Source organism: Protopterus annectens, chromosome 10.part0, assembly GCF_019279795.1.
Source record: "Protopterus annectens isolate FY-2018-M chromosome 10.part0, PAN1.0, whole genome shotgun sequence".
Lineage (NCBI taxonomy): Eukaryota > Metazoa > Chordata > Ceratodontiformes > Protopteridae > Protopterus > Protopterus annectens.
The window spans coordinates 574,452,806-574,480,628 of NC_056744.1; the positions used below are offsets into that span (position 1 = coordinate 574,452,806).

General features: G+C 39.3%; 1 protein-coding gene across 2 annotated transcripts in view; it reads left to right on the plus strand.

Annotated features, from left to right (window-relative positions):
• The window catches only part of HYI (hydroxypyruvate isomerase (putative)), a 530,872-nt gene that overhangs the window by 209,566 nt on the left and 293,483 nt on the right, over positions 1–27,823 (plus strand). The gene's annotated exons all lie outside the window — the stretch shown is intronic.

The following is a 27,823-nucleotide window of genomic DNA, read 5'->3' on the forward strand; positions in this document are numbered from 1 at the left end:
CTAGTGCATGTCTTTGGAATGTGGGAGGAAACCGGAGCACCTGGGGGAAACCTATGTGAACACAGGGAGGACGTGCAGACTCCACACAGAATGCACATCAGCTGAAAATCTAACTAGGGAACCTCTTGCTGTGAGTCGACAACACTAATTGCTGTGTCACTGTGCCACCTTTCTCTTGGTCATGCCTACATAAAATGCTTTGTACACTGGGAGCATAGGGCTACATAAACCACACCCATGGATTGACAGTCATATTTGCAGTTGGTCCTGTATTATCTTCCCAGATGTTGAAAGTTCACATCATGCCCATCTGAAATGTACTGACAAACCTCACAACATCCTCACTTGTTTGTTCATCTTTCATTTTCTGTACATGCACAGGAACAAAATAATTGCCATACTGTAAAATGTACTTAATGCCATTAGTTTTATTCTGGGTGAAAACTGGTTTATTGCCAACTAGCTTATGTAAATTGGTGGTCTCTTCTATTATTTTCCAATTAGAACCAACAACGTCTTTGATACTTAGACTGATTTTTATAGAAATTCTCCATAGTACTTCAACATATTAAGACCGTTTTTTTAAAATAGGTGGAAATTAATCATCTCTTTTGGATAGCATTTCAGTGGCTGAACTTTCCAAATCACTATGTTTATAATTTCATTCCAGGAATGACTTGGTAATAAAATCAACCTCTTTAAAAATGCTGAGTCTTCCGAGCCCATCCTAGAAGCATGAATAAATTGGCCCCTAGGAATATTCTTCTTGATATGGATGGGGTGTCCATTAGTACAATGAAGGTTATTGTTAGTGTATGTGTCCTTCGTCTGAATGGAACTACCAAATATTTTGTTCTGGGGGGGGGGTCCATTTACACTGTAACATCTAAAAATTGACTTCTGTACCTGAATCTCCTTGAGTACATTTTAAAATGTCTTTTGTAACATTTATTTCATCTAGTAGTTTGCATGCTTCATCTTTTCCTCCTTTAAATGTAATAAAAAAGATGTAAAAAAAAAAAAAAAAAAAAAAGTAAAATGGAAGGAAACATTTTGCAATTAGAAAAATATTGCTAGTTTCTACCACCCCAACACTGGGTTGGTGAACACAGATGCAACAGAAGGAAGGCCCAATAGCTATCCCTCTGAGTTGTCTATAATATTGTTTGTTAAAAACAAAAAATATTTTCTAATAAACATTATTACAGTAACAGATATTATTACTGAATATTACCATGAGAAATGACTGTAAAAGAATGCAAATACCATCTAACAAATTCAGTACCCTCATCCTGAGGAATACTAGTAAATAATGAACATATATATTTTGTCAACATATTTTTGTTCCATTTTCAGTGAGTTCATAGTCTCTCAATTTATTTAAAAATATCCCAAGAGTCTTTTAAATATGAATCCAGCCTTTTGCCTAAAGGATTGAAAATCGTGACTAAAATATCCCTTCTGTCACTGCACCTCAGGCTGAAACTGTTGTTCTGAAAGGGGGCTTATGTTGGTTCTTGTGTATTTTTGGAATTCCAAAAAGAGTCCCTATAACAGGATTTTCATATTGAAAAAAATCATATAAATTATTGTCTAGAAGTTTTCATTATCAGTTCATAAAGACAATCCCTTAAAGTCTGTATGTCTTGTGAGTATCGGATAACCTGATGGTTTGATACTCTGCTGAATTTGCTAAGAGATTTCCCATAAATTTTATATAATCGCAATGGTACATGATTACTACACCACCCCTTGCCCTCTTTTATGAACCTAGGTTCTCATGTGTAATTCAAAACTGCCAATTCCTTCCATTATTTGTAATTAAGGTTAGAGGAGGATAGTCTAGAGGGTGGTTTTAAAATCTCTCTAATGTTTCTATCACAGTACTCCTGGAGTGTTTGAAGAGTAGGTAAAGGTGGATTGTATGTAGATGGTTTGTAAAAACTAATGCTAGGCAATTCTCTATCATGTAAAATATACTGCAGGTTTAATCTCCTTGTAAACTGTCTTAAATGAAGTACAAAGTATGTTCCAAGTTGGCTGTTAGAACTGGATTAAAACTAAGTCCAAGGTGTAATAATTTAACCTCAGAGGTTGTAAAACTTTCTTGGGCAAGGTCAAAAAAACTTAGTCAGTCATACCTTCAATTATTACACGTTGAACTGGCCTCTACTCCTTCCCCTGTTCTTTATCCAGTCACTCCTTCATTTTGGCTGCATTTGGTAACCCGTTTTTGTTTATGAAGAAAAACAAAGATTTTCTCTGCCATTGTTGTTTGGCAGAAAATTATTCTGTAACTTAACAGTTACATTGGCAAGACATTCTGATCTACTCACAACGTAAGTGTAATCTAAAACATTGTCAGATAGCTCTTGCACCTGATTAGCAGTGGATTTCATTGTATTAGGACCATTATTTTCATGGTTTTTGTGTTTTTACGTATTGCCTTTGCTGTTTCCTGCATTAGGTAAAGGGAATTCAGTATTGTTACAGTAAGCTGCCTGGTCATGATCTATTTTTTTTCCTTTCTTGCTATAATAATTTTACTCTGTCTTTCCAATGAAATAAATGCATTTTCATATTCAACTTTATCAGAATTCAAAGTAAATTATTTGTTGATGGTAACATCTATTTGTGTAATTTCCTCCAAAAGTTCTTTTATTACCTTTCATTGTTATTAAGAAAGAAATGTAAGTAAAAAAAAAAAAGTGACAAGCTAGACATAAGAAGAAGCCCGGGGGCTCCCAGGGTCAGGGCCCCTTGAAGGATCAACTATAACTCAGATTGGTTGCCACGGAAAATAGTTATTCATCAGCCTGGCAACAGTAGGTTACTAGGGAAGTAGATAATGGCATGTTATAGCTTGAAGTAAACAATATACGCAAGCTATGGCAAATGCAGGATCATCATATGGATTTGAGATGTGAGGAAGAGAATAAGGAGCCTCAAAGACCTCATTCACAGTGGTGTCTTACCATCTTGTGGATTTCAAAGTTCCAGATAGTAAATTGCTTTCTTTATTTCCAGTTTTAGGTGATGCTGCAATCACAAATCCAGTACGATTTAGGCGAAGATTTTATTTTACTTATTTTACATTTGATGACATGATAGAGGCACTGGGTCAAGGACCCCTTTTGTTTAAGTATGACCTAGGTCATATTGCTGTAACATCAAACATAAACTTACATGTCAAGTGAGCAGCTGTAAACAGTGCAAACACCATACATTCATGTTATACTGAATCATTTGATTTTATTAGTAACTGTAACTGTAAATACTAGAAAGATTGGAATAAGGAATATAAACACATGATGCACAACATAGAATGACAGATATAGCCTTAATAGTATGTTGGTAAAGCTTTCATTAAATGTAGTAATGTTAAGACGAATTACTGTAATAAATTATTCCATGTTTAGTGTTAGTACAAATTATAGTAAGAAATTATTCCATGTTTCATTAAGTGGAATATATTTGCAGAGTTGTATGCCAGGCTTATGTTGGCGATTTTATGTACTAGTAGATATATATTTTTCTCAATTCAGCTTGTCAAAGGATGCACATTTATTTTCTTATGTGTATTTTTTAAATACTGTAATATTAGTAGCATTCCTAGATGTTCATCGTGCATACAGCTGCAGTCATTACAGATGGGTTATCCTGCCGTCAGGCGGGTCCTCGGTCGGCCGAATTCCAAAGTCTAGGTCCGGCGTCAGTTGTCGTCGCTTCTTCCCTGACGTCAGTGCTGCAGGGGTATAAAAGAGGCAGCCGACACCTTTCTTGCCACGTGGTGCCCAAAGCAGAAGCAGTTCGCAAGTGCCGTCGGCCAGCTCCTGAGATTTACGAAAGTATTTCAGCCGAAGTCTTCTTGAAAGCTAAGTACCTCGTTGGGGAAACTTTTCTTGCCTCAGACCAATGTCAGACAAAGTTAATAATTGCATTTCTTGTGGGAAGCAAATACCGCATAAGGATTTCCACTCTTTCTGTATACCTTGCTTAGGGCCAGACCACGACGTCTCGGCCTGCCGTTTTTGTGCTAGGTTCAACAAGCGCACTATTAAGCGCCGGGCGGAGTTCGCCCTTCATTATTTTGGCAAAAAATGTAATTATATCATGTCGTCGGATACACCAACACCAGTTTTAAGCAAAAGACGCAAAGACAAGGACCAACATCCGAGGTCTGTACTGAGACCACGCTTAGGCCGACTACCGGTTCTCAGCGAGGCGCCTACGCAGCCCCTGACTACCGATGAAACTATTTTACCGGAGACTTCAGTACCCGAGGTCGCAGGCTCTTCGGTCTCCATTTCCACTGCAGATACCGACGCCACTCTTGGCGGGGAAACTGAAAATTTATTCAGGCCTGCCATTTCTGAAGGCGTCTTCAGGCCTTCCACCTTCTCTATTAAATCCTTCACTAAATCTAAAGCTGCCATGAAAACTAAAAAAACAGGGCCCTCAGACCTCCTCTCAAGGCCCCATGCCTAAAAAGCAGATGCTTAAAATGGCAGAGGATTTGATAACTCTCATCAGGGGTTCTCAACCCCCCTCTGACAAAAGACCCAGATTGGAGGAAGACTACCCTTCCTCAGACCAGGCTTCTATTACCTCAGACCATTCTGAGGACCAGGATTATGCCTATTCCCCTTTCGAAGACTCTGATGCTGAGGAGTCTATTCCCTCGGTCTCCCCCCCTGAGGACTACTCTTTTGGGGAAACCCTGCATACATTGAGGGAACACTTCCACTGGGAAGGCCAAGATTACTCAGATTCCAAGAAAAGGCTCAGGGAATTTCTACTGCTCCCCCAGCATAGGCCCCTGGCTATTCCTCCTGTTTTAGATATTTTGGATGATGTGTACGCAGAAGCCAGCCTTAATCCAGATTCTTTACCTCCAGCCCCTGTTAAACCAGACAGGCATTACTGGGTTCCTGATTCTCACCAGTTCCTTTATAAAAGCCCTTCTGCTGACCCAGAAACAATTTCACAGGGTCCCAAGGGAATAAAGGCCTCTACTGCTAAAAACCATTTACCTTCAGAGAGAGATTCCAGAGCATTAGAAAGGTGGGGGGAAAAGGTGTATACATCTGCCACTTTAACCATGAGGGCATTAAACTGTCAATTTCATATGTTAAAGTACCAACAGTTTTGTTATCTCAGCTGAAAAGCAAAATGACACTAACAGAACAACCAGATTTGAAAGAGTTGCAGGATTTGTTGCATGGAGCAGAGCAAGTGGGTAAACATACCTTGCAGTGTGGTTTTGATGCTTTAGATGCCTCATGTAGAGCTGCTGTCACTGGGTCTGTTATACGTAGACATGCTTGGCTCAAAGAGCAAACCTTACCAGATCATGTCAAAGCAAAGTTATTAGATGCACCACTTCAAAAAGATGTATTGTTTGGTGTTAAAGCTGAGGAGGTACTAAAGAAAATTGAGGAAAAAGCGAAATCTATGCAAACAGTGAAAGATTTCTTGCAGGTACACCCTCCACGCTTCAGCAAAAACTGGCCTTCAAAAAATTGGTCCTTTCCAGCCACGGACAGACCTCAAAGGGGCAGATACAGATGCCCAAGGGGTAGAGGACAACCTTAAGGATCTTACAGAGCTAGACAGTGGCAAGCACCAACCCCAAGAGGTGGAGAAGATAGATCACAGTCATTTAGAAAACAGACACAATGACTTCCCCCTATGCCTGCCAAACAAAGCTTTAATGGCAGCAACTTTGGGCGGAAAAATGGCATTATTTTCAAAAAACTGGCACGTTGTTACAAAAGACAAATGGATTCTGGACATTATAGACAGAGGCTACAGGTTCCACTTTCACACCCTTCCAAAAATGAGAGGCTTGCCAAACCTGCCACAAAATCAAAGGGCAGAGGCACAAAGACAAATTTCTGCTCTCATGGATATGAAAGTGATTCAAGAGGTACCTGCAAAAGAACAAGGTCAAGGTTTTTATTCCAGACTATTCCTGGTACCAAGGAAAGACAAAGATTGGAGACCCATCTTAGACCTATCCATCCTAAACATATATCTACAGGTGCCAAAATTCAAGATGCTCACATTACAGCAGCTTCTTCCCATGCTGGGCAAGGAGTCTTGGCTGGTAACACTGGACCTCAAGAAGGCATACCTGCATGTCCCTATCAGACAAGATTGCAGAAGATACCTCAGATTTCTTGCAGGTTCAACCCATTACCAATTCTCTGCATTGCCCTTTGGCTTATCTACTGCACCCAGAGTGTTTACGAAATGCCTAGCATCAGTAATTGCCTTCTGCAGACAACAAGGAATACAAATCTACCCATATCTGGATGACTGCCTGATCCAAGCGGACAGCAAGGATATTCTATTGCAGCATCTGGCGTTTGTAATAAAACTGTTAAAACTACCTGGGATACACAGTGAACAAAAAGAAATCAAAGCTAATACCTTCTCAACAGATAATTTTCCTGGGTGCCAGCTTAAATACAGCCACCCAGATGGCCTACCTCACGCCAGACAAACAAGGGCAACTATCTCAATACTTCAACAAAATGGCAACTTTCACCAGACTAACTGCAAGGAAAGTCCTGCAGCTCTGGGATTCATGGCATCTTGCATCCTACTAATACCATGTGCAAAGCTGCATATGAGGAAACTACAATGGTACCTAAAAAACTTATGGTCTCAACACAGCCACAGATTGGAAACAATTATACCACTCATTCCATGCCTTCAAAAGGAATTTTTGTGGTGGGCTCAAGCATGCCAAAGAAACACAGGTCTCCCTTTCTGTGTACCTCCAGCAACTCAAATCATCACAACGGATGCCTCAGACTACGCCTGGGGAGCACACATGGCAGATCAGTGCATTCAGGGAAAATGGTCCCAGAAAGAGAAGCACCTACACATCAACCAAAAGGAGATGCTAGCCGTGCAAAATGCTCTTATGACCTTCAAAGACCTACTGCATCCAGGCCAGCTATTGATAAGGACAGACAACACCACATTCATGTGGTACATAAACAAACAGGGGGGAAGTCATTCATATACCCCTGTGCAGGCAAGCCATGACCCTATGGAACACAGCACTGGAATTGCAAATTCAACTACAGGCACAATTCCTGCCAGGGAAGGAAAACACACTGGTGGACAACTTAAGCAGAAATATGACAGACCCACAGGAATGGAAGTTGCATCCTCAAGTTTTCTCAAAGATAACTCAGGCATGGGGACAGCCAGTCCTAGATCTATTTGCTACCCACAAAAATTACCAGTTGGAAAAATTTTGCTCAAGGACCTATCATCCACAGGCCTGGAAAGTGGGCGCACTCTCTTTCAATTGGACAACATTGACAGTCTATGCCTTCCCGCCTCTTCCTCTACTGACCAAAGTTCTATTAAAAGCCAGAGCAGAGAGGCCACAAATGATTCTCATTGCTCCAGACTGGCCACAACAACACTGGTATCCTCTCCTAAAGAGCCTGACACACTCCCCACCATGGATCCTACCTCTACTCCCTCTTCTGTTGTCCCAGCACAACTACAAAACCCTTCACAGCCAGCTCAAAACCCTAAATCTAGCTGCATGGAGAATACCTTAATTTCCCAACAGACTCTCCTCTCCAAGGAGGTGCAGGATGTCATCTTGGAGGCCAGAAGACCCTCTACTAGAAAAGCCTACTCCGCCAAATGGAAACTATTTTGTTCCTAGAATCAAGAAAAGGGCCAGAATCCTTGGGTAATAAATATACCTCAAATTTTACAGTACCTAGCTGAGATTTTAAACAGTGGCCTTTCCTTCTCCTCCATCAAGATCCACGCTTCAGCCATTTCTGCACAATACAATACAATACAGATCCTCCTTTATTCTCACATCCTCTATTAAGGCAGTTCCCCAGAGGGGCAAAAAATATAAAACGCCCACGGAAACCACCAGTCCCAGCTTGGGACCTCAACTTCATATTGGAAAAGCTGACCCTGCCTCCCTTTCAGCCGGCTTCTTCAACAGAGCTACAATATTGGTCATGGAAAACAGCCTTCCTTTTGGCTATTACCTCAGCACACAGGGTTTCGGAACTACAGGCCCTCATGGCTGTGCAACCATTCATCATTTTCCATCAGGACAGAGTTTCCTTACGAGCCAACCCTACCTTCATGCCAAAGGTAGTATCCAGTGTAGCTTTGAATCGGACTATCCATTTACCTACCTTTTATCCAAATCCACATAACAAAGGGGAGAGACTACTACATTCCTTGGACATTCACAGACAACTTCGTTATTACTTGGACAGAACAAAGCCATTCAGAAAATCTGAGCAGCTCTTTGTGTCCTATGCTACAGGTGCTCAAGGAAAGGCTATTTCCAAACAGACAATTTCAAAATGGATAGCCCACTGCATACACTTTTGTTATTCATTTCATGGAAAATCTGTGCCTGTATACATCAGATCCCACTCCACCATGGCTACAGCTACCTCTGCAGCTTTCCTCAGGGGGGTCCCTACCAAGGACATTTTGGAAGCAGCTACTTGGAGTTCAGTGCACACTTTCTCCAAGCACTACCACCTTCCACTATACTCAAAATCTAGAGCGGGCTTTGCCACAGCAGTCCTGAAGGGCATCCTCGCCTCTCCTATTTCCACTTAGTGCCTACCACCCTTACTTAGCTTTGGGATTCTACCCATCTGTAATGACTGCAGCTGTATGCACAATGAACATAGTACAGTTTTGTACCTACCATAAATGTAGATGTTAGAGTGCTCATACAGCTGCAGTCCAGGTTACCCTCCCTCCATCCCCTCTTAGGACAGGCCTTATGACAAACACCTTTATCATAGAACCTATTTGGGGTATTCTTTTATGGTGTATTTGCTTGCAACTACTGTTTTTGATTTATCTACATTGCATGTTTGCATAATATTATGTTTTGCCTTCCTTCTGGGGGCACCTGACATCTGGGGCAAGAAAAACTGAAGAAAATGGCGTCTGCTGCCTCTTTTATACCCCTGCCGCACTGACGTCAGGGAAGAAGCGACGACAACCGACACCGGACCTAGACTTTGGAATTCGGCCGACCGAGGACCCGCCTGACGGCAGGATAACCCATCTGTAATGACTGCGGCTGTATGAGCACTCGAACATCTACATTTATGGTAGGTACAAAACTGTACTTTTTATCTGGTAGTTTATTCCTGGTGGCAGAAGAAATGTTTGCAAATAGCTCTTCTGCAAGTTAAGTTGTAGGATACAAGGCTTTAATGACTTCAAAGTTTCTTCTTGTAGATGTGCCTCAGACTGAGGGTTACTGTAGCAACTCTACATGTAGTAATAGGTTACCTGGAATTGCCATATTTGTTTCTGGACTCTCAACCAGTATGTCAACACTTGATCTGAATTCACAAGTGAATCACTGTCACGTGATGACTTTGGATAAGGGCAGGCAATTTGATTATAAAGGCTTGTAGCTGAAGCATAATTGTGTTACAAATGATGGGTGACTAATCCTTGCTGGTTATTTAAAGACCAACTCTAACTGTTCCGTTGTATGCATGCACAAACCTGTGTTGCAACAATGGAAACAGTCCTGTGAATAGACATGTAAGGTACAGAAAGGAAGTTAGTAAAGGAGTCTGTTGTATCTTGTCTAACACTGTTAGCAAGGGATGCCTTTGCATAAGCTGCTAAGCTTCTTATCAGTTTTAATAACTGCATATGTCATATGGGAATTTAGTTTTAATTGATTATTGAAACTAAACGAGAAGCTTTGCTGTGGTGACTTCATTGACAAATTTAATCCAGTAACATTAAGCTGTGAGTTAAGTTGTGGGCAGACCGTCACAATCCAGTCAATGATTTTGAAGAGAGGGACAGGCAATATTAATTTATTTATCTTGCTTTAAGGTGCAAACCCAAAACAATAAACCAAGAATAAACCAAGTGAATAAAAACTTGTTTGTAAGTGGTACTCCAGAGAGAGGCCAAAAAGGGCAGTAATGGAATCACAGCTTACAGCGTAAGCATTCAGCTTCCACAATTAATTTTCATATCATTCATGAAAATTGTAAAGAGGAGTCTATACTGAGACATGGAGAATGCCCACATTCCCATGAAGGGAAAAAAGAGAAGAAAACTCTTTTTTTTTTTAACATTGTATGGCTTACCCCTTCCCCCATTGGTCAGATATTCAAAGAACCAGTTTATTGCATAGAGTGTACTCAGTATGTTAATCCTGGAGTAGCAAACCATTTCAGAGGCTTTTGAGAGCTCAGAAAGTATTTCGCCAACAAATTTAAATCGTCAAGCTGTATATCTGCCCCACATGTGCAAGAGAACTGTGTGAGTATCATGGCTAATCCTAAAGACATGCTAAGTGTTCCCATCTGCTTCTTTGTATTTGTTGATCAGGATTGAGCATTGATCCATGTGGACCTTTCCAAACTTTGTCTGAAAGGAATAGTCTGGTTAAGTGATTTACTCAGAGCCGCACAATAGACAATGGTGGCTGTGGGACTCAAACCCTAGATTATAGAAAATGGCTCAACAGCTCATAGCCTTTATCTTTTGTGCTAACTGCTAGACTGGAGAAATGCTTGTCTATTTCTTTCCTGTAGTGATTTAATGTGCCCATTTACAGAGTCTTTAGACAAGGTGTGGCCATGATGGACAGAACTTTGATGGAGAAAGATCTCTGTGTCCTGTTGCCTTAATTACTATTTTCTGGTAGTCCCATCCTGGGCTTCCTGGAGATGTCCGCACAGTATGAATAGAGTGTCAACACTGGAGGTCAGTACAAGTCCTCTGCCTCTTCTTATAGAGAGAGCCTTTGTAGCCATTATGCTGTCCACTCTCCATGGTTGCTGGTTCTTGCCCATGGAGTGGACTCAGGATGAAATGGTTTTGCTGCTGTTGGTGAGAGGAGTTCAATAATCTGTACTTGGACTTTGTTGTAATTTTCTGACCTTAATAGTGCCATTTGCCTGCCTGATGATGTGGGTATTGCAATGAGCTATGAGTTGTTGGTGGCTTCATTCACAACATGCGCACAGACCTCCTTCTGGTGTCAGAATTTCACCATGTCCTAGAAGGTTGGAATGTCTTCTCTAACCGTCTTGATAGGGCTTCCTTTAATGCAGTTAAACAAATTACAAATTCTAATGAAAAAAAAAACTTTGTATGTGGGGAATACAGCTCACCTTGGCTCCCTCACAGTAAACTAGGTGTGCTGTCCTTCATAGTCAGTATGTTCTAAATTAGTTAGCTGGAGCTAGGAGCAGTCTTCTTTGGTCTCGAAGGCAAAGCTGGTTCCATAGCCATTTATCATTTGGTCAGGCAACCAGCATGTCATGTAATAGCTGAATCCGCAGGGGTCAGCCCCCTGTATAAAGAAGCGTTTCTATTTTGGCAGTGGGCTATAAATAGAAACATTAATCTCCCAGCTATTCCAGTTACTAGGTAATCGGGCAAACAGTTGGTAATACCCCAGAGTAAGTCACTTACATAGAGAAAATCTTTTGGAATCAGTCCCACAAATTCTGTATATAATACCTTGTGTAATCACTGAACTCTCTAGTCCCATGTAATAATTTGATTGCATATAGAATAATGTTTTTCTGCAAACACCAAACTACTTGTTATATACTAGGACTGCATCTCCCTCAGTGTCCAGTGAAAATGGGCCACAAAACACAGATAAATGAATAAACAAAGTGAATATTGAAGTTGATGAAGGGACCCATTCTGTCTGCCTTAAGCAGAGTATGTAAGTAATGCAAACAATCCCAAGAGAAAAAATGTCTGATGGGGTAGGGGTATGTGATTACTGGAGGAGTTATGTCCCCTTCGATAGGAAGAAATCATTCATCCTACCCCTGTACAAAGGGGGGGAACACAACTGATCTTTCCAACTATAGACCCTAAACCACACTCCTTCCTCATTAAAAATCTTAGAAGAATTCATCCATTCTCAACTTCCCAACCACTTTCTTACAAATGACCACTCCTCCTGCACTCTGCATGGCTTAAGACCAAACCACAGTACCACTACTCTACTAAGACTTCAGCATCTCTAATCATAGCCACAGTGCAGGTAATGTTGTATCTGCCTTGCCTTGGAACCATCTAAAACCTTTGCTGGTGTCTCTCTTGATAAATTGCTCCATCAGCTTGCCTCCCTTGATCTGTCCTACTCCATTCTCTCCTGGTTCCTCAGTTGTCTGATAGAGTTCAAGCTGTTAAATGGCTACCTATCATCTCTACCATTTTACCAGTTTCTGCTGGTGTTCTCTAAGGCTCCATACTAGGACCAGTACTGTTTAATATATTTATTAATATACACATACTGCTTTAAAACACATCAATCTATTCAAATACTCTGATGATGCAGCCTTTATGTTCTCTCCCCAAAATCCCATTCTTCTCCAACAGCTCAGACGAGATTCATTCATCTCCCTAGAAAACTGAATAGCAAAATCAGACCTAATAACTAAACCCCAAAAAAGATAAAACCTCTCCTTTTCTCATTCCAAGTGCAAAGCTAATTTTCAAATCATCTCAAATCAAATATTTAGTAGTCTTGAATGTTAAACTACTAAATTATTAGGGGGGTTATAGTAGACAACAGTGTAATATTCAACCCCCACATCCAAAAAGCAATCAAAAAACACATGCAAAGTTAATTCTGCTATACACAGCCAAATAATATCTGACGGAAAGCAGCCAGATAACATTAGCATCCACCTACCTGCTGCCTGCTGCCTACATTTTTTCATGACTCTCCTATTTTCACCAAACTTCAGTCCACGCTGACAACTAAACTAGAGCAATGCTATAATAAAATAGTTAAATTTACTTCCACCAAGCTATACTCCACAGAGCTGTATTGTCCTCAGGCAGCTGAACTAGCCTGAGCCACTTTACTTACTTTCAACTTCAGTTTTCACACAGATAATCATTCACCTTGAAAAATGTCCTGCCCTAAGCAGGCAAACATCTTCTCTTAATTCACAAAGCTCAAAGCTCACAACAAAGCAGGAAATGCTTTTTAACCCTAATTGTATCTCATGATCCTAGAATGCATTTCCTACCCCGGTCAGTCTCGTCAACAACGCACGTCTTCAAAGGTAAATTAAAACTGTTCCTGCTTGACTGTTGTCTATGGCACTGTTATTCCCCATACTAAATTATACCAATATTACCTTTCCTATGTACATGTACATGTTAGTGGCTTTCCCGTCTCTCTAATTCTTTTGTCTTCTACTCTTATGGCAAAAAGCATATAATTATATCAGATTTGATGTACTACTTAAATTCACCCAGTGCTAAATATTTTGCTGTAAATATACTTATTTCATAATTATCCGCTTTATTAATTGTTACTCATATGTAATGCTGCTAATATTACATGTGCATTCTGTAGTATAAGTACTATCGTAAATAGTTTTCATGGAGCTTGATATATAATGATGCTAAATGTTACTGTAATAATTCTGTATATTGTACAAGTGCTACTGTTGTTATTTCTCATGGAGCTTTTCTCCCCAGGCTAAAAAGGATCGTATTTACCCAGTCATACTATCACAGTAAGCAGAAATAAATAAATGAAATGTGACTTGCTCTTACAGATGCATAAAACAGCAAAAGTATTTAATCCCAGTGATCCTATTGGAAAAAACTGTCATCAGACGATATTGCTCTATGGGACCTGATAAAGGCATAGAGCCTGATGCAGCTACTTCCGCTAATGAGAACTTGAAATTAGTGCTGGCCATGTGCAAGCAATAAACAGAATGGGATGTTCATATCTTGGGAGGGTAATTATGTGAAGCAGCTCAAAAGTATGGCTGAGAAAGGCATGGTCTGGAATGTGAAGGAACCTTTAAAAATATCAAAGTGTGGAATCACTTCTCTGAATGGGTGTATAAGGATATATTTGCAGGGAAATGGCGATGCTCCATGAGGAAGACTTTGCTTGTGGTTGACTGTTAAATAACATGGCCTTGCAGGAGTGAGAAGTCGGACTGAACATATGCAAAAGAGGTGCTTGAGTCAAGCTTCACGTTTCAAGTCTAAGCTTGTAGCCAGTTGTTCTATATGAAAGTCCAAAGAGTGTTGGGATTGGTATTAGATAATGTGTCTACTTTCTTGCTGGCGGCAATGTCTTGTATATAAACTAGGCTGTATAGCTTACCCGTGGTCTGCCAGCACAACAGCTATGCGGATGTGATCCTGAGGAACCAGAGTACCAGAAAGATATGGATTTCTGAATGGAAGACTGTTCTTTGCTTTAGAGCTTCACTTTCTAATGATGAATTAATGTGAAGGATGATGAACTGGAAAAATCTTTTATTTGGCTAATTTTACTTTTGTCTGGCCACTACTGTACATGGGTTGTGTTGCCTCTATATCCCCTGCATCCACCTTGTACACCTTAATAGACTGATTCCATTGTGGAGAGGTGTGTCCTGCTTTGCACCCCTCACACTCCCAATTCCCCAGTCACCCCTTTAGGCTTTCCAATTTATACATCACCGTCTCCACCCTCCTCACACCCACTTCTGACCACCTATAAAAAGATACACACACAACTTCACTAACCCCACATCCCACTTCCTCAACCACCTTAATGTGATATATCCCCACCCCTAAACTTCCATACAGTATCATCACCATCCACACTTAAATAAATCCACTAACAAAGAACTTATCATTCTTAACTCCTTAACATCCCCTTGTGTAGTCTGTGGTAGTCTCCCATCATCAGAGACTCTCACTTCTTACTTTTAGAACTCCTTTTCTACCCTACCCTCCACAATGCTTCTGCACTTAGTCAGCTTGATCAAGGCAGGGAAAGGATGACAAACCAAGTTCACTGGGCAAGATGAGTTCAGTTCTGACTAGCTTCCTGTGACTGGGCTGGGATTGGGGCTGCAGATACTGACACGCTGAAGTGAGTGGGCAGGGTAGATGACACTTGGGAATTGTACTTTTCTTGCTGACTTATAAAGAAACCACTGATTCTGATCATCGAAATATCAACTGGCATTTCTTTGCATAGTATACATCGGAGCACAATGTCCCTGTGGATTTGGTCAAGATACAATGCCTGATACCAATTCCACCACTCGAGCAGGTTGACTTTTTTCGAAAAAAATTCCACCAAGTAAAGGATTTCGCCACAATTTATTGCACCACAAACTCCAACAGTTAAAACACTACCAGATTGATAGGGTTAAGCGCTTTCATCTGAGTGTAAGCAGACTTCTTCAGAACCATTAATTACACAATAATTGACCCTTTTAAAGCCCTTTTGGCGCCAAAAAGTATGTAAGATGTACATTTGTATATATTTTCTTTATTTTCTTTATAAAACTTCATTGATTCCTGTTAACTGTTAAAACATTGAACTTGTGTAAATATGTATAAATAAATAAATGAATGTATTTGAAAAAACTGTATGCAAAACTGCACATATAAAGTAACAAATGACAATAAAAACAATTCCTACAACCAGTAATCCCATATAACTTGTCAAATATTCTACAACACAATGCTTAAAAACAATGCTTCCTGTAGATCTTTTACCCACGATCTACTAATAAAAAAGGTTTTATACTAATACTATCATTAAGACCAGGGGCAGTAGTGGCATCACAATAGATTTGCCACTCACTCTCTTTCTTTGCCAGAAAAACCTTCCAATTCCCACCACAGTCTGAAATCTCCACCTGGTCAATAATAGAAAATGTAAATGTGTGATCAACCCCTTTTTTCAACACATGCTTACTTAGTGCATTTTTGTTGTCCCCCTTTTTTATTTTGTATAAATGTTCGTAGATACGTGTTTTTAGTTTCCTTTCAGTCTTGCCTATGTAATAGGCTCGACACAGTGAACAGGTGGCAAGATAAACTATTCTTTGAGTGTTACAATTACCTTTCCTACAATGACACACGGTTCTCAAAATGTTGTCCAACTTAATTTTCTTGTTCTCGTTAATGTGTTTACACTGGCTACAGGAACCACATTTCCTGGTTCCACTCTTTGTTTCTATGGGTTTTGTTTTTAAACCACCCTCTAACATTCTTTTTAAATTAAACGAAGTTTTACAGACAGTAATGGGCTTGTTCATTGAAAGTAAACTGTTACCCCCCGAGGTATTAATCAACTCCCAATGTCTGTTCAAAGTCTCCTTCACCAAATTAGTGTATGGGTTGAACATGATGATACATACTGTCCTGTCAACTCCTCCAACTTTCTTTCCATTCATGTCTGAAAAAACTTTTCCCAAAAGGGGTATGTATCTGTTTCCCCAACTACTTTTTACATAACTTGCCACATTGTCTAACATAACCCTCGGATAATTCCTGTTCAAAAACATTTGATGAATACCATAAATTTCACTTTCCATAATGTCCCTGGTAGAGGACATTCTAGCTGCTCGAATGCACTGCCCTTTGAAAACGTTCTTAAAAATGTGCGGATGGCAGCTACTATATTCAATGTAATCATTCGAAAAGGTAGATTTCCTAAATATTTTAGATACAAAACCTCCTTGAGTGTTACTGATGTAGGTATCCAAATAAGAAATCCCATTTTTGTCACAATTGAAAGTAAATTTAAGAAAATCTGTTGTATTGTTTAAGTAATTAATGAACCTGTGTATGTCCTCCATAGGCCCTTTCCAAATAATGAACAGATCATCCAAAAATCGAGAGTATAATGTGATGTTTTTGAAAAATTCACTAGGAAAGACGTACATATTCTCCCACTCAAGCATAACCAAATTGGCAAAAATGGGGGCACAAGATGCCCCCATTGCTACCCCTTTGGTTTGCCTGAACAACTCTCCTTGGAATTGTATGTAGTTGTGTTCCAATATTAACCCCATCATGTCCAATATCAAACTAATCCTGTCCCATGAAAGTCCTGAATACTTTTTTAGACTGTTACCAAATAATTCAATTCCTATGGGTCCTGGAATGCTTGAAAACAAATCTTGAACATCAATTGTCAAAAAAGTAAGATCTTCTGCCCATACTTCAGGTGTAAGTTTACTCAAAAATTCCCAGGAATCTTTTGTAAGATGGGGAACTTTACTGTACACATGTTTTGTCCAGTGGTCGATAGTGACCCCTATGTTATAAGTTTTAGAATGTGAACCAGAAATAATAGGTCTGAAAGGAGGATTTTCCAAGGATTTGTGTGTCTTAGGAATTCCAAAAATAGTGGCCATTTTTGGAAATTCCGTTCTTAAAAAATTGTAGACTTCATTAGTAATCCGGTCATCCAATAGATATTCTTCAATTGCCAAATCTATCCTCCGATAGCCTATGTGGATTTGGTTAAGGGACACCTCTTCATAATTCCCTGAAGTGAACAAAATGTCATAAATAGCCGTGTTGTAGTTGTGTGTATCAAAAATTACTAAACCCCCTCCTTTGTCTGGTTTCATGATCCTAATATTGGTGTTTGCCACTACCTCCTCCAGACAAATTCTTTCACCCTTTGATAGATTGTCTTCAAATTGTATACCATAACAAGAATTGTTACATATGTTCTTGTAAAGCCTATATACGTCCTTACAGACCATCTTTTCATAGAGTGCCACTTGGGGGTTAGTTTGAGGAATGTATGCACTCTTTCTAGATAACCGGTTCCATACATAGGGCCACATGTTTGTGTTGTTCTGTTCGTCCCTAAATTGTATTGCCAAATTGACTCTACGACAAAAAAGTTTGACCTCCTTGACTACATCCACTAAATTAAATTTTGCTGTAGGAATAAATTTCATTCCCTTACTGAAAAGGGTAAAAAATTCTTGTGAAATGTAAAATTCTGTATAGTTGTATACCTTAAAGCCAGCGAAGGTCAAAACAAACGGACCCAAAGAAGTTTGTGTAACTTATTTGTCATTGGTCAAAGTACTGTTGCCTTTACTCCCTCCCAAGGTTTCCAGAACCATAGGTAAACTCTGTTCAAAAGGGGGGCCTGGGGCTAACCTATTGGAAAAACTCTCTGTGGTTTTTAATGCCTCCTCCTGTACTGTTTGGGCGCCGGATGGAATCTCCCTCCTTGAAAATTTAAGTCGTCTTCATTTCTATTGTCTTCATTTCTGTTACCCCTCCCCATCCCAGTGTTGTAATTAATATCAGGTTGCCTGTCTGTTCCTACTTTAGGATGTGGCCAAATGTATGCCGTTTGAATTTTGTAATGTTCGGAATCTCTTTCTAACTTGTTTAGTTTCCTATTATAAACCACAGTGGCTTTATTGTTCGCAACCTGGAATTGTTTAAAATATAGATCTTGCCACATTTCAAAAGTTCAAAATCTCTGTTTCTTGCAATAACATTGAATTTTTTTCATCGTTAAACTTCATAGGGGTTTTGATATATGTAAACCCAAACTCATCAAAAATATGGTTGAATTCATGAATAACTGAATTAGAATAAGTTATACCCAAGGGAAGTTTAAAAAACCTTAAACCCTTGGGCACAATTTCCAATTTTAAACACTTATCCAAGTATGCATTGTCTATTTTAATGCTCTTGATATTAATTAACTTTTTCCCCAACAAAAATATTTTAGTTTTAATGGCTTCAGAAATTCCACTTGACAGGTTCCTACTTTGAACATTTCTGTGTTCACCATTAGTAAAAAACAGAAAATCATCACTCAGAAAATTACTAAACACATCATTCGAAATTGAAACGTTACTTTTATTCATTTCCCCAGGCATTTGCCCTTTTTTCTGATGTTTTAATCTAGTGTAGGGGCTAGAATTTTTGTCCTTATTAACAGTACCTTTTTTGACACAGCCACCTCTAGCCACAGTGGCAGAATACGTTTTCTCCTTCTCCTGTTGTTTTGGTCTGGCCCCCATACGCTGCATTTCGTCTTTGGAATGAAAGAGACTGAAGTCAAAAGTAAATTCGCCATCCAGCGAAATGTTAATGTCCCCTTCTCTCATTTCAACATTTAGATCCACATTTGGCATTCCTTTTGGGTTAACAACCCCTTGACCATTTGGGATGTCGTCCTCACCCTCATCGTTAACAAGTATTGGAAGCTGTACTTGACCTGCTTCCTGGGACGATTTTTGCTGAACAAAATCCGCGTTGTTCTGCTGTTGAACTACTTCGGAGAGTTTACCCACCAGCTCCAATAGCTTACTGACGTCATTCTGTAGCGACATTACTTCCGCACGAAGGCTTGTGTAGTCTTCCCTGCTCAATGAAGCAGTCAAGGACTCGGAATCAGCCATCGATAGCTTGGAAACCAAAAACAATGTACCACAAAAGTAAAACAAATCACTGATACCAATTCCACCACTCGAGCAGGTTGACTTTTTTCGAAAAAAAAAAGTATTCAGGACTTTCATGGGACAGGATTAGTTTGATAAAGGATTTCGCCACAATTTATTGCACCACAAACTCCAACAGTTAAAACACTACCAGATTGATAGGGTTAAGCGCTTTCATCTGAGTGTAAACAGACTTCTTCAGAACCAATAATTACACAATAATTGACCCTTTTAAAGCCCTTTTGGCGCCAAAAAGTGTGTAAGATGTACATTTGTATATATTTTCTTTATTTTCTTTATAAAACTTCATTGATTCCTGTTAACTGTTAAAACATTGAACTTGTGTAAATATGTATAAATAAATAAATGAATGTATGTGAAAAAACTGTATGCAAAACTGCACATATAAAGTAACAAATGACAATAAAAACAATTCCTACAACCAGTAGTCCCATATAACTTGTCAAATATTCTACAACACAATGCTTAAAAACAATGCTTCCTGTAGATCTTTTACCCACGATCTACTAATAAAAAAGGTTTTATACTAATACTATCATTAAGACCAGGGGCAGTAGTGGCGTCACAATAGATTTGCCACTCACTCTCTTTCTTTGCCAGAAAAAAAAGTAGGAACAGACAGGCAACCTGATATTAATTACAACACTGGGATGGGGAGGGGTAACAGAAATGAAGACAATAGAAATGAAGACGACTTAAATTTTCAGGGAGGGAGATTCCATCCGGTGCCCAAACAGTACAGGAGGAGGCATTAAAAACCACAGAGAGTTTTTCCAATAGGTTAGCCCCAGGCCCCCCTTTTGAACAGAGTTTACCTATGGTTCTGGAAACCTTGGGAGGGAGTAAAGGCAACAGTACTTTGACCAATGACAAACAAGTTACACAAACTTCTTTGGGTCCGTTTGTTTTGACCTTCGCTGGCTTTAAGGTATACAACTATACAGAATTTTACATTTCACAAGAATTTTTTACCCTTTTCAGTAAGGGAATGAAATTTATTCCTACAGCAAAATTTAATTTAGTGGATGTAGTCAAGGAGGTCAAACTTTTTTGTCAGAGTCAATTTGGCAATACAATTTAGGGACGAACAGAACAACACAAACATGCGGCCCTATGTATGGAACCGGTTATCTAGAAAGAGTGCATACATTCCTCAAACTAACCCCCAAATGGCACTCTATGAAAAGATGGTCTGTAAGGACGTATATAGGCTTTACAAGAACATATGTAACAAATCTTGTTAAGGTATACAATTTGAAGACAATCTATCAAAGGGTGAAAGAATTTGTCTGGAGGAGGTAGTGGCAAACACCAATATTAGGATCATGAAACCAGACAAAGGAGGGGGTTTAGTAATTTTTGATACACACAACTACAACACAGCTATTTATGACATTTTGTTCACTTCAGGGAATTATGAAGAGGTGTCCCTTAACTAAATCCACATAGGCTATCGGAGGATAGATTTGGCAATTGAAGAATATCTATTGGATGACCGGATTACTAATGAAGTCTACAATTTTTTAAGAACAGAATTTCCAAAAATGGCCACTATTTTTGGAATTCCTAAGACACATAAATCCTTGGAAAATCCTCCTTTCAGACCTATTATTTCTGGTTCACATTCTAAAACTTATAACATAGAGGTCACTATCGACCACTGGACAAAACATGTGTACAGTAAAGTTCCCCATCTTACAAAAGATTCCTGGGAATTTTTGAGTAAACTTACACCTGAAGTATGGGCAGAAGATCTTACTTTTTTGACAATTGATGTTCAAGATTTGTTTTCAAGCATTCCAGGACCCATAGGAATTGAATTCTTTGGTAACAGTCTAAAAAAGTATTCAGGACTTTCATGGGACAGGATTAGTTTGATATTGGACATGATGGGGTTAATATTGGAACACAACTACATACAATTCCAAGGAGAGTTGTTCAGGCAAACCAAAGGGGTAGCAATGGGGGCGTCTTGTGCCCCCATTTTTGCCAATTTGGTTATGCTTGAGTGGGAGAATACGTATGTCTTTCCTAGTGAATTTTTCAAAAACATCACATTATACTCTCGATTTTTGGATGACCTGTTCATTATTTGGAAAGGGCCTATGGAGGACATACACAGGTTCATTAATTACTTAAACAATACAACAGATTTTCTTAAATTTACTTTCAATTGTGACAAAAATGGGATTTCTTATTTGGATACCTACATCAGTAACACTCAAGGAGGTTTTGTATCTAAAATATTTAGGAAATCTACCTTTTCGAATGATTACATTGAATATAGTAGCTGCCATCCACCGCACATTTTTAAGAACGTTTTCAAAGGGCAGTGCATTCGAGCAGCTAGAATGTCCTCTACCAGGGACATTATGGAAAGTGAAATTGATGGTGTTCATCAAATGTTTTTGAACAGGAATTATCCGAGGGTTATGTTAGACAATGTGGCAAGTTATGTAAAAAGTAGTTGGGGAAACAGATACATACCCCTTTTGGGAAAAGTTTTTTCAGACATGAATGGAAAGAAAGTTGGAGAAGTTGACAGGACAGTATGTATCATCATGTTCAACCCATACACTAATTTGGTGAAGGAGATTTTGAACAGACATTGGGAGTTGATTAATACCTCGGGAGGTAACAGTTTACTTTCAATGAACAAGCACATTACTGTCTGCAAAACTTTGTTTAATTTAAAAAGAATGTTAGAGGGTGGTTTAAAAACAAAACCCATAGAAACAAAGAGTGGAGCCAGGAAATGTGGTTCCTGTAGCCAGTGTAAACACATTAACGAGAACAAGAAAATTAAGTTGGACAACATTTTGAGAACCGTGTGTCATTGTAGGAAAGGTAATTGTAACACTCAAAGAATAGTTTATCTTGCCACCTGTTCACTGTGTCGAGCCTATTACATAGGCAAGACTGAAAGGAAACTAAAAACACGTATCTACGAACATTTATACAAAATAAAAAAGGGGGACAACAAAAATGCACTAAGTAAGCATGTGTTGAAAAAAGGGGTTGATCACACATTTACATTTTCTATTATTGACCAGATGGAGATTTCAGACTGTGGTGGGAATTGGAAGGTTTTTCTGGCAAAGAAAGAGAGTGAGTGGCAAATCTATTGTGACGCCACTACTGCCCCTGGTCTTAATGATAGTATTAGTATAAAACCTTTTTTATTAGTAGATCATGGGTAAAAGATCTACAGGAAGCATTGTTTTTAAGCATTGTATTGTAGAATATTTGACAAGTTATGTGGGACTACTGGTTGTAGGAATTGTTTTTATCGTCATTTGTTACTTTATATGTGCAGTTTTGCATACAGTTTTTTCACATACATTCATTTATTTATTTATTTATACATATTTACACAAGTTCAATGTTTTAACAGTTAACAGGAATCAATGAAGTTTTATAAAGAAAATAAAGAAAATATATACAAATGTACATCTTACATACTTTTTGGCGCCAAAAGGGCTTTAAAAGGGTCAATTATTGTGTAATTATTGGTTCTGAAGAAGTCTGTTTACACTCAGATGAAAGCACTTAACCCTATCAATCTGGTAGTGTTTTAACTGTTGGAGTTTGTGGTGCAATAAATTGTGGCAAAATCCTTTACTTGGTGGAATTTTTTTCGAAAAAAGTCAACCTGCTCGAGTGGTGGAATTGGTATCAGTGATTTGTTTTACTTTTGTGGTACATTGTTTTTGGTTTCCAAGATACAATGGCTGTTTGTGGTCCAATATTGCTTGTTTTTGTTTTCTTAGGAAAATTGACTCTCAATATCTGCAACCGCAGCACAATACAATGATACAGTTCCATTCATCAGCTACAGGAGGCTGGTGAGAGGAGTACCTGCAATGCTGTAAATCAGGCTTGACAGGCTACCCCATAAAACAGACATCCAATTTATCTTTACAGCCTGTAGTCAAGTCATTTTAAACACCACTTCTTTTTCTGTCTAGCTGAACCTGTGTTGTGTTTGGGGTGGGGGGGAAGCTTTATCCTGTTTCCCCATTTAGGTGGATGGCAGAATGGTAGATGCTCAAGAAATAGCAGGTATCTGAGTATAATACCTCACCCCAACAAATGCACAAATTCAAAGATGCAGTTGCTGCAATCTAGTTTAATCAGGGTGGACTTGCTGATAGGCACCACCAAATAACAGTACCTTTAATTTAGTAATGTGAATTTTAGAATCTTCCAATTGTCCAGTTCTTTTGTTCTCAGCCTTAGCCAGCTATAACTTCTCACAAGAGATAACTGCTGACATGTCTCACCTACAGGTGCTTTATGGCAAAAGAAAACATCTTTGCCACTTCCCACTTGTAATGATCCAGTGGAATATAGAAAATGGCACTACCCTCAGGACTGCTAAATTAAAGAGGCAGGAATTCATGGAAATTGTGGGTACACACAGTGTAGAGAAACCCATGTTGTGGATAGGGTGCAATCGGGCTCTCAGTGTTTGACATCCAGGTGTGCTTTGCAGTCCACTTATTGTTTTTAAATCCATGCCTGTGTGATGTTCTGTTTAGCTGGTTTGCATTGTTAGTCGTGTTTTTCTGACTAAGAAAGTATACTGTATAACTCTAAAATGTCTCTGACTTTCATGCTGATTTTTTTTTGCTCTGTCCCTCCTAATATTCCCTTAAACTTGCGATTTGGGGTTGAAGAGGTGGTGGATTGTTCTTAATAAGTAATAAACATTACAGCTACAGAATCATTTTACTTGAGAAAGTGCATTATCTTATTCTGGCAACTTTCCAAGTTAGTAGTACTAATATTTTAAAAGGTGTCCATGATTTATGGCATTTTCTACCTGATTCTAGAGGCAAGAGGTATTTTATTAGCAAATCTTTAGAACTGGCTGGGGAACAGAAGCAGATGGTGAGATACCCAAAGTCTCTGTTGACCAACCTTAAGTCCTTGTATGAGACTGAGTAGGCTGACGCTCGAAGTTCCGTGGATGATGATGCACGTGAGAGGACTAGACTGCAGACTGAGCTGGGGAAGATAAAGGCAGACCACAATGAGCAGCTCCAGAAGTATGTTAACAGGCTAAATGGTGTCAGGGGGTTCTTGGTAGTTCCTCCTTGTTGTAACTTCCTATTTTACATGGTTAGTTAGGGCATTTCACCTGGCTTTCAGCTGTTCCTTTATTTACTTGGAAAATGACTACTTGGGACTGATATTCTGACCCCTTTCTGCCATAACCCGAGCAGGACAAGTAGGAGAAAAGCTGATGGGATCAAAACAGTGGCTTGACCATACCTTTCAGTCTTTCAGAGCAAGAAATCTGGACAAAGCCAAAAAATAATGGTTGGACAATGGCCCAAAAATAGGAGGATTTTAAACATTGCTCCTGTAAACTCAGATAGTTGCTAAAATAAGAGGTTTTGCATTGTTATGTATTTTCTGAGGGATGTGAAGTCTGAAGTTCAAATGGCTGCCATTATTTATTATTATTATTATTATTATTTAGTGACTTCAAGCTTCATGTTGGTATCCCACAATTCCACGGGAGTGGGCAGGGTTACATGATTATGTATGCAAATTTTATGTTAATCAGCATCCTGATTTTTTGCCAGTTGCACCTACTTTTCATGGGTCTTTGTCCCGATTTATGATGTTTCTAGGTGCACCCCTTTGTGCAGGTAATCTATTTCCTTTGTTTATATCACACTGCAAAGACTTCCTTATAATGCCTCTTTTCCATATTTATGACCTCTGCGTACCACAAAAGACAATCCCAGACATATGGAAAACTGCTCATGCTGATTCCCAAACAGTCTCAACCAGAAAATGCCTCTCATTTCCATCCTATCTCCATCCTTCCTACACTTGGGAAAATATTTGGAAAAACTAATCTACAACCAACTATTCACTTACATCAAATAGTACCACCTCCTCACTCTTAGCAGCAAGGATTCGGGACTGGACAGAGCACAATGGATAGCATCAAGGTCACTTACAGATGAGATCCTTCTCAACATGGCTAAAGGAAACTTTTCAGGAGCTCTTTTCATTGACCTTACCAAAACTTTTGATCTTATTGACCACTTCCTGCTCCTTCACTCTTTCTAAGAAATCGAGATTAGCCCCAATACTGTCATCTGTTTCCAACCTTTCTTAACAAATGGGTATTTCAGAGTCAAAATAGACTCAACCCTATCATCTCCAGCACCCCCTTACCAGAGGAGTGCCCTAGGGATCCGTACTCGCCCCACTGTTTTCAATTTCTATTAACAAATGACCATCTGATCTCCCTAACCTTCCTATCACTGTTTATGCAGATGATGTCTATTCTTTGATCCAGACCCTCACATTCAGCTATTGAAACCCAGGTTCAATCTGAACTCCACTCCCTTAGTTCTTGGCTAAACAACCATCAGCTGTTCCTAAACCTCTCCAAAACAAAAAGTATGATATTTGAAACCTTGCAGAAGCTGAAAGAAACTCCTAAAAATCTCAACATTGTGGATCTCCATGGTTCCCCAATAGAAATAACCATGTCCTTTAAATTAACTTCCAAAGTCGCATTGAAAGCACCAGGAAAAAGATCAGTTCTTTTTTATTATGGTCTTGGACAATATCTCATTTTCTCTTCAGATCAGCCAGAGCTCCGTAAGCCAAAGGAGTCTTCCTTGCTTAACTTGAATACAGGCTCCCCTTAATAGACACAGCTTCTAAAAAAAGAAAACTCTTCCACTCTCCAGTCTGTTGAAAACAAAATCTGGCTATTCATGTCAGTTCCACCCAACAAGGAACACCACTGCATCACTCTTTCTAAAGCCAAATGGCTACCAGTCTTGTATAAAGTTGAGCTTCTCCTAGCGTCTCTTCTTTCCAAACAACTTCAACCATGTGTCTTCCCACCTCATTGCAGCCACACTCCATAACAAAACCACACCCTTACAACCTCTGCATCCTCTCCCAATTAATTCTCTCACTCCAGACACCCCAAACCAAACCAAACCGGACTGGACTGATCATTCCTTCTCCATTCTTGCACCCAAACTGTGGGAATCCCTCCCCCAATCTAAAAGAAGTCTTCTCTTTCCCAACATTCAGAGCTCAACTCAAAAGGCACCGTCAAAAATGTGACTGCAAGTGCTTTTCCACTGGACACAACCTAACTGCCTCCTCACCTGCAACATTTCTCCACTGACCCTCTGTTCTCACCTGCCGTTTCCCTTTTCATATTTGGTACTAAAATTAATCCACATTTGTTTTTCTATTCTGTTAATAATAAATACATATTGTATCAGTTGTCTATGGGATTATTTACCTTTTGTGATTACTCTGTGAATTTGTTCTCTCTTGTTTTTTGTGAATTTCTTCACCTGGTCTGTGCCTGCAAATATCTCTTGTGATCAATGTACTATGCCAGTAAACAAAAGTAAATGAAATAAAAATAAACTCCTAGAACCAGCCGTCCTTTTTTTAAGGGTGATGTGGGAGCATTGTTTCGATTTGTGACCTGCTCTGAGTCATACAGTAGGCAAACAGTGACTAAGGGAATCAAACTAAGAGTGCAGGATGAACATCAGTAGCACCTCATAGACTTAATGTTGTCCACTAACTATGAGATATAAAGTAATGTCATGTTTCTCCAGTATTTTAGTCAGAAGATAGTTTCCATTGCTTTTTGTGGCATTTTGACATGATTTATTTGTTGTTCTAAAAGAAAACAAAGCAGTCCAAAGCACCATGCTTTAGGGTAAGGCACAGCAAATGGAGGGGATTGCATTTCCTTGCCAGTAAAGTCTGTGTTTACACGTCCTTGATCACTGCACTGCAGATGGTAGATTGCACCACACTGTGATTAACACTGACAGTGAAGCAGTGTGTTAATAAGCTGAACAACAGAACTAGTTTGCCACTTACAGCCTATTACTGTCAAAAGTAAAAAAAAAAATAAAACACTGGAAGGACATATGAAAAATCCATTCATCTGCTCATTTTCAGTACCTGCTTTATCCAGCTCAGTGTCGCTAGACTGTCTTTGAAGGCAGTGAGCTTAGGACAGGAACCAACCTTAACTGAGACGCCAGTCCATTAGTGTATATACCATACTCTCTGTCTCACACACACACACACACACACACACACACACACACACACACACACACACACACACACACACACACACACATTTGGCCACTGACAGAGTAACGTGTTTGGAAGCTGGGCGGAAATGAGATCTCCTGGCAAAATGCAAATGGAAATAAAAGAAATGCAGACTCCTCACTGGGTTCACCTCAGATGGGAACCAAACTGGTGAACCAGACTCTAAGGCTACAGCTTTAACCAGTGTACCACCAATCCCTTATCATATTTATAGCTGTAGTGTAAGACTGTTGATTTCACATTTGCTGTGAGATCCAAGCACCTGACAAGAAATTACTCTGTTGGTGCCTTCTACGGGATTTCTCCTCGGAAATACTCTAGTCATGCAGTCTTAATCTAAGATAAAGTGATGGCGAGCTTTTTAATGTTCCTGTTGTGCTATA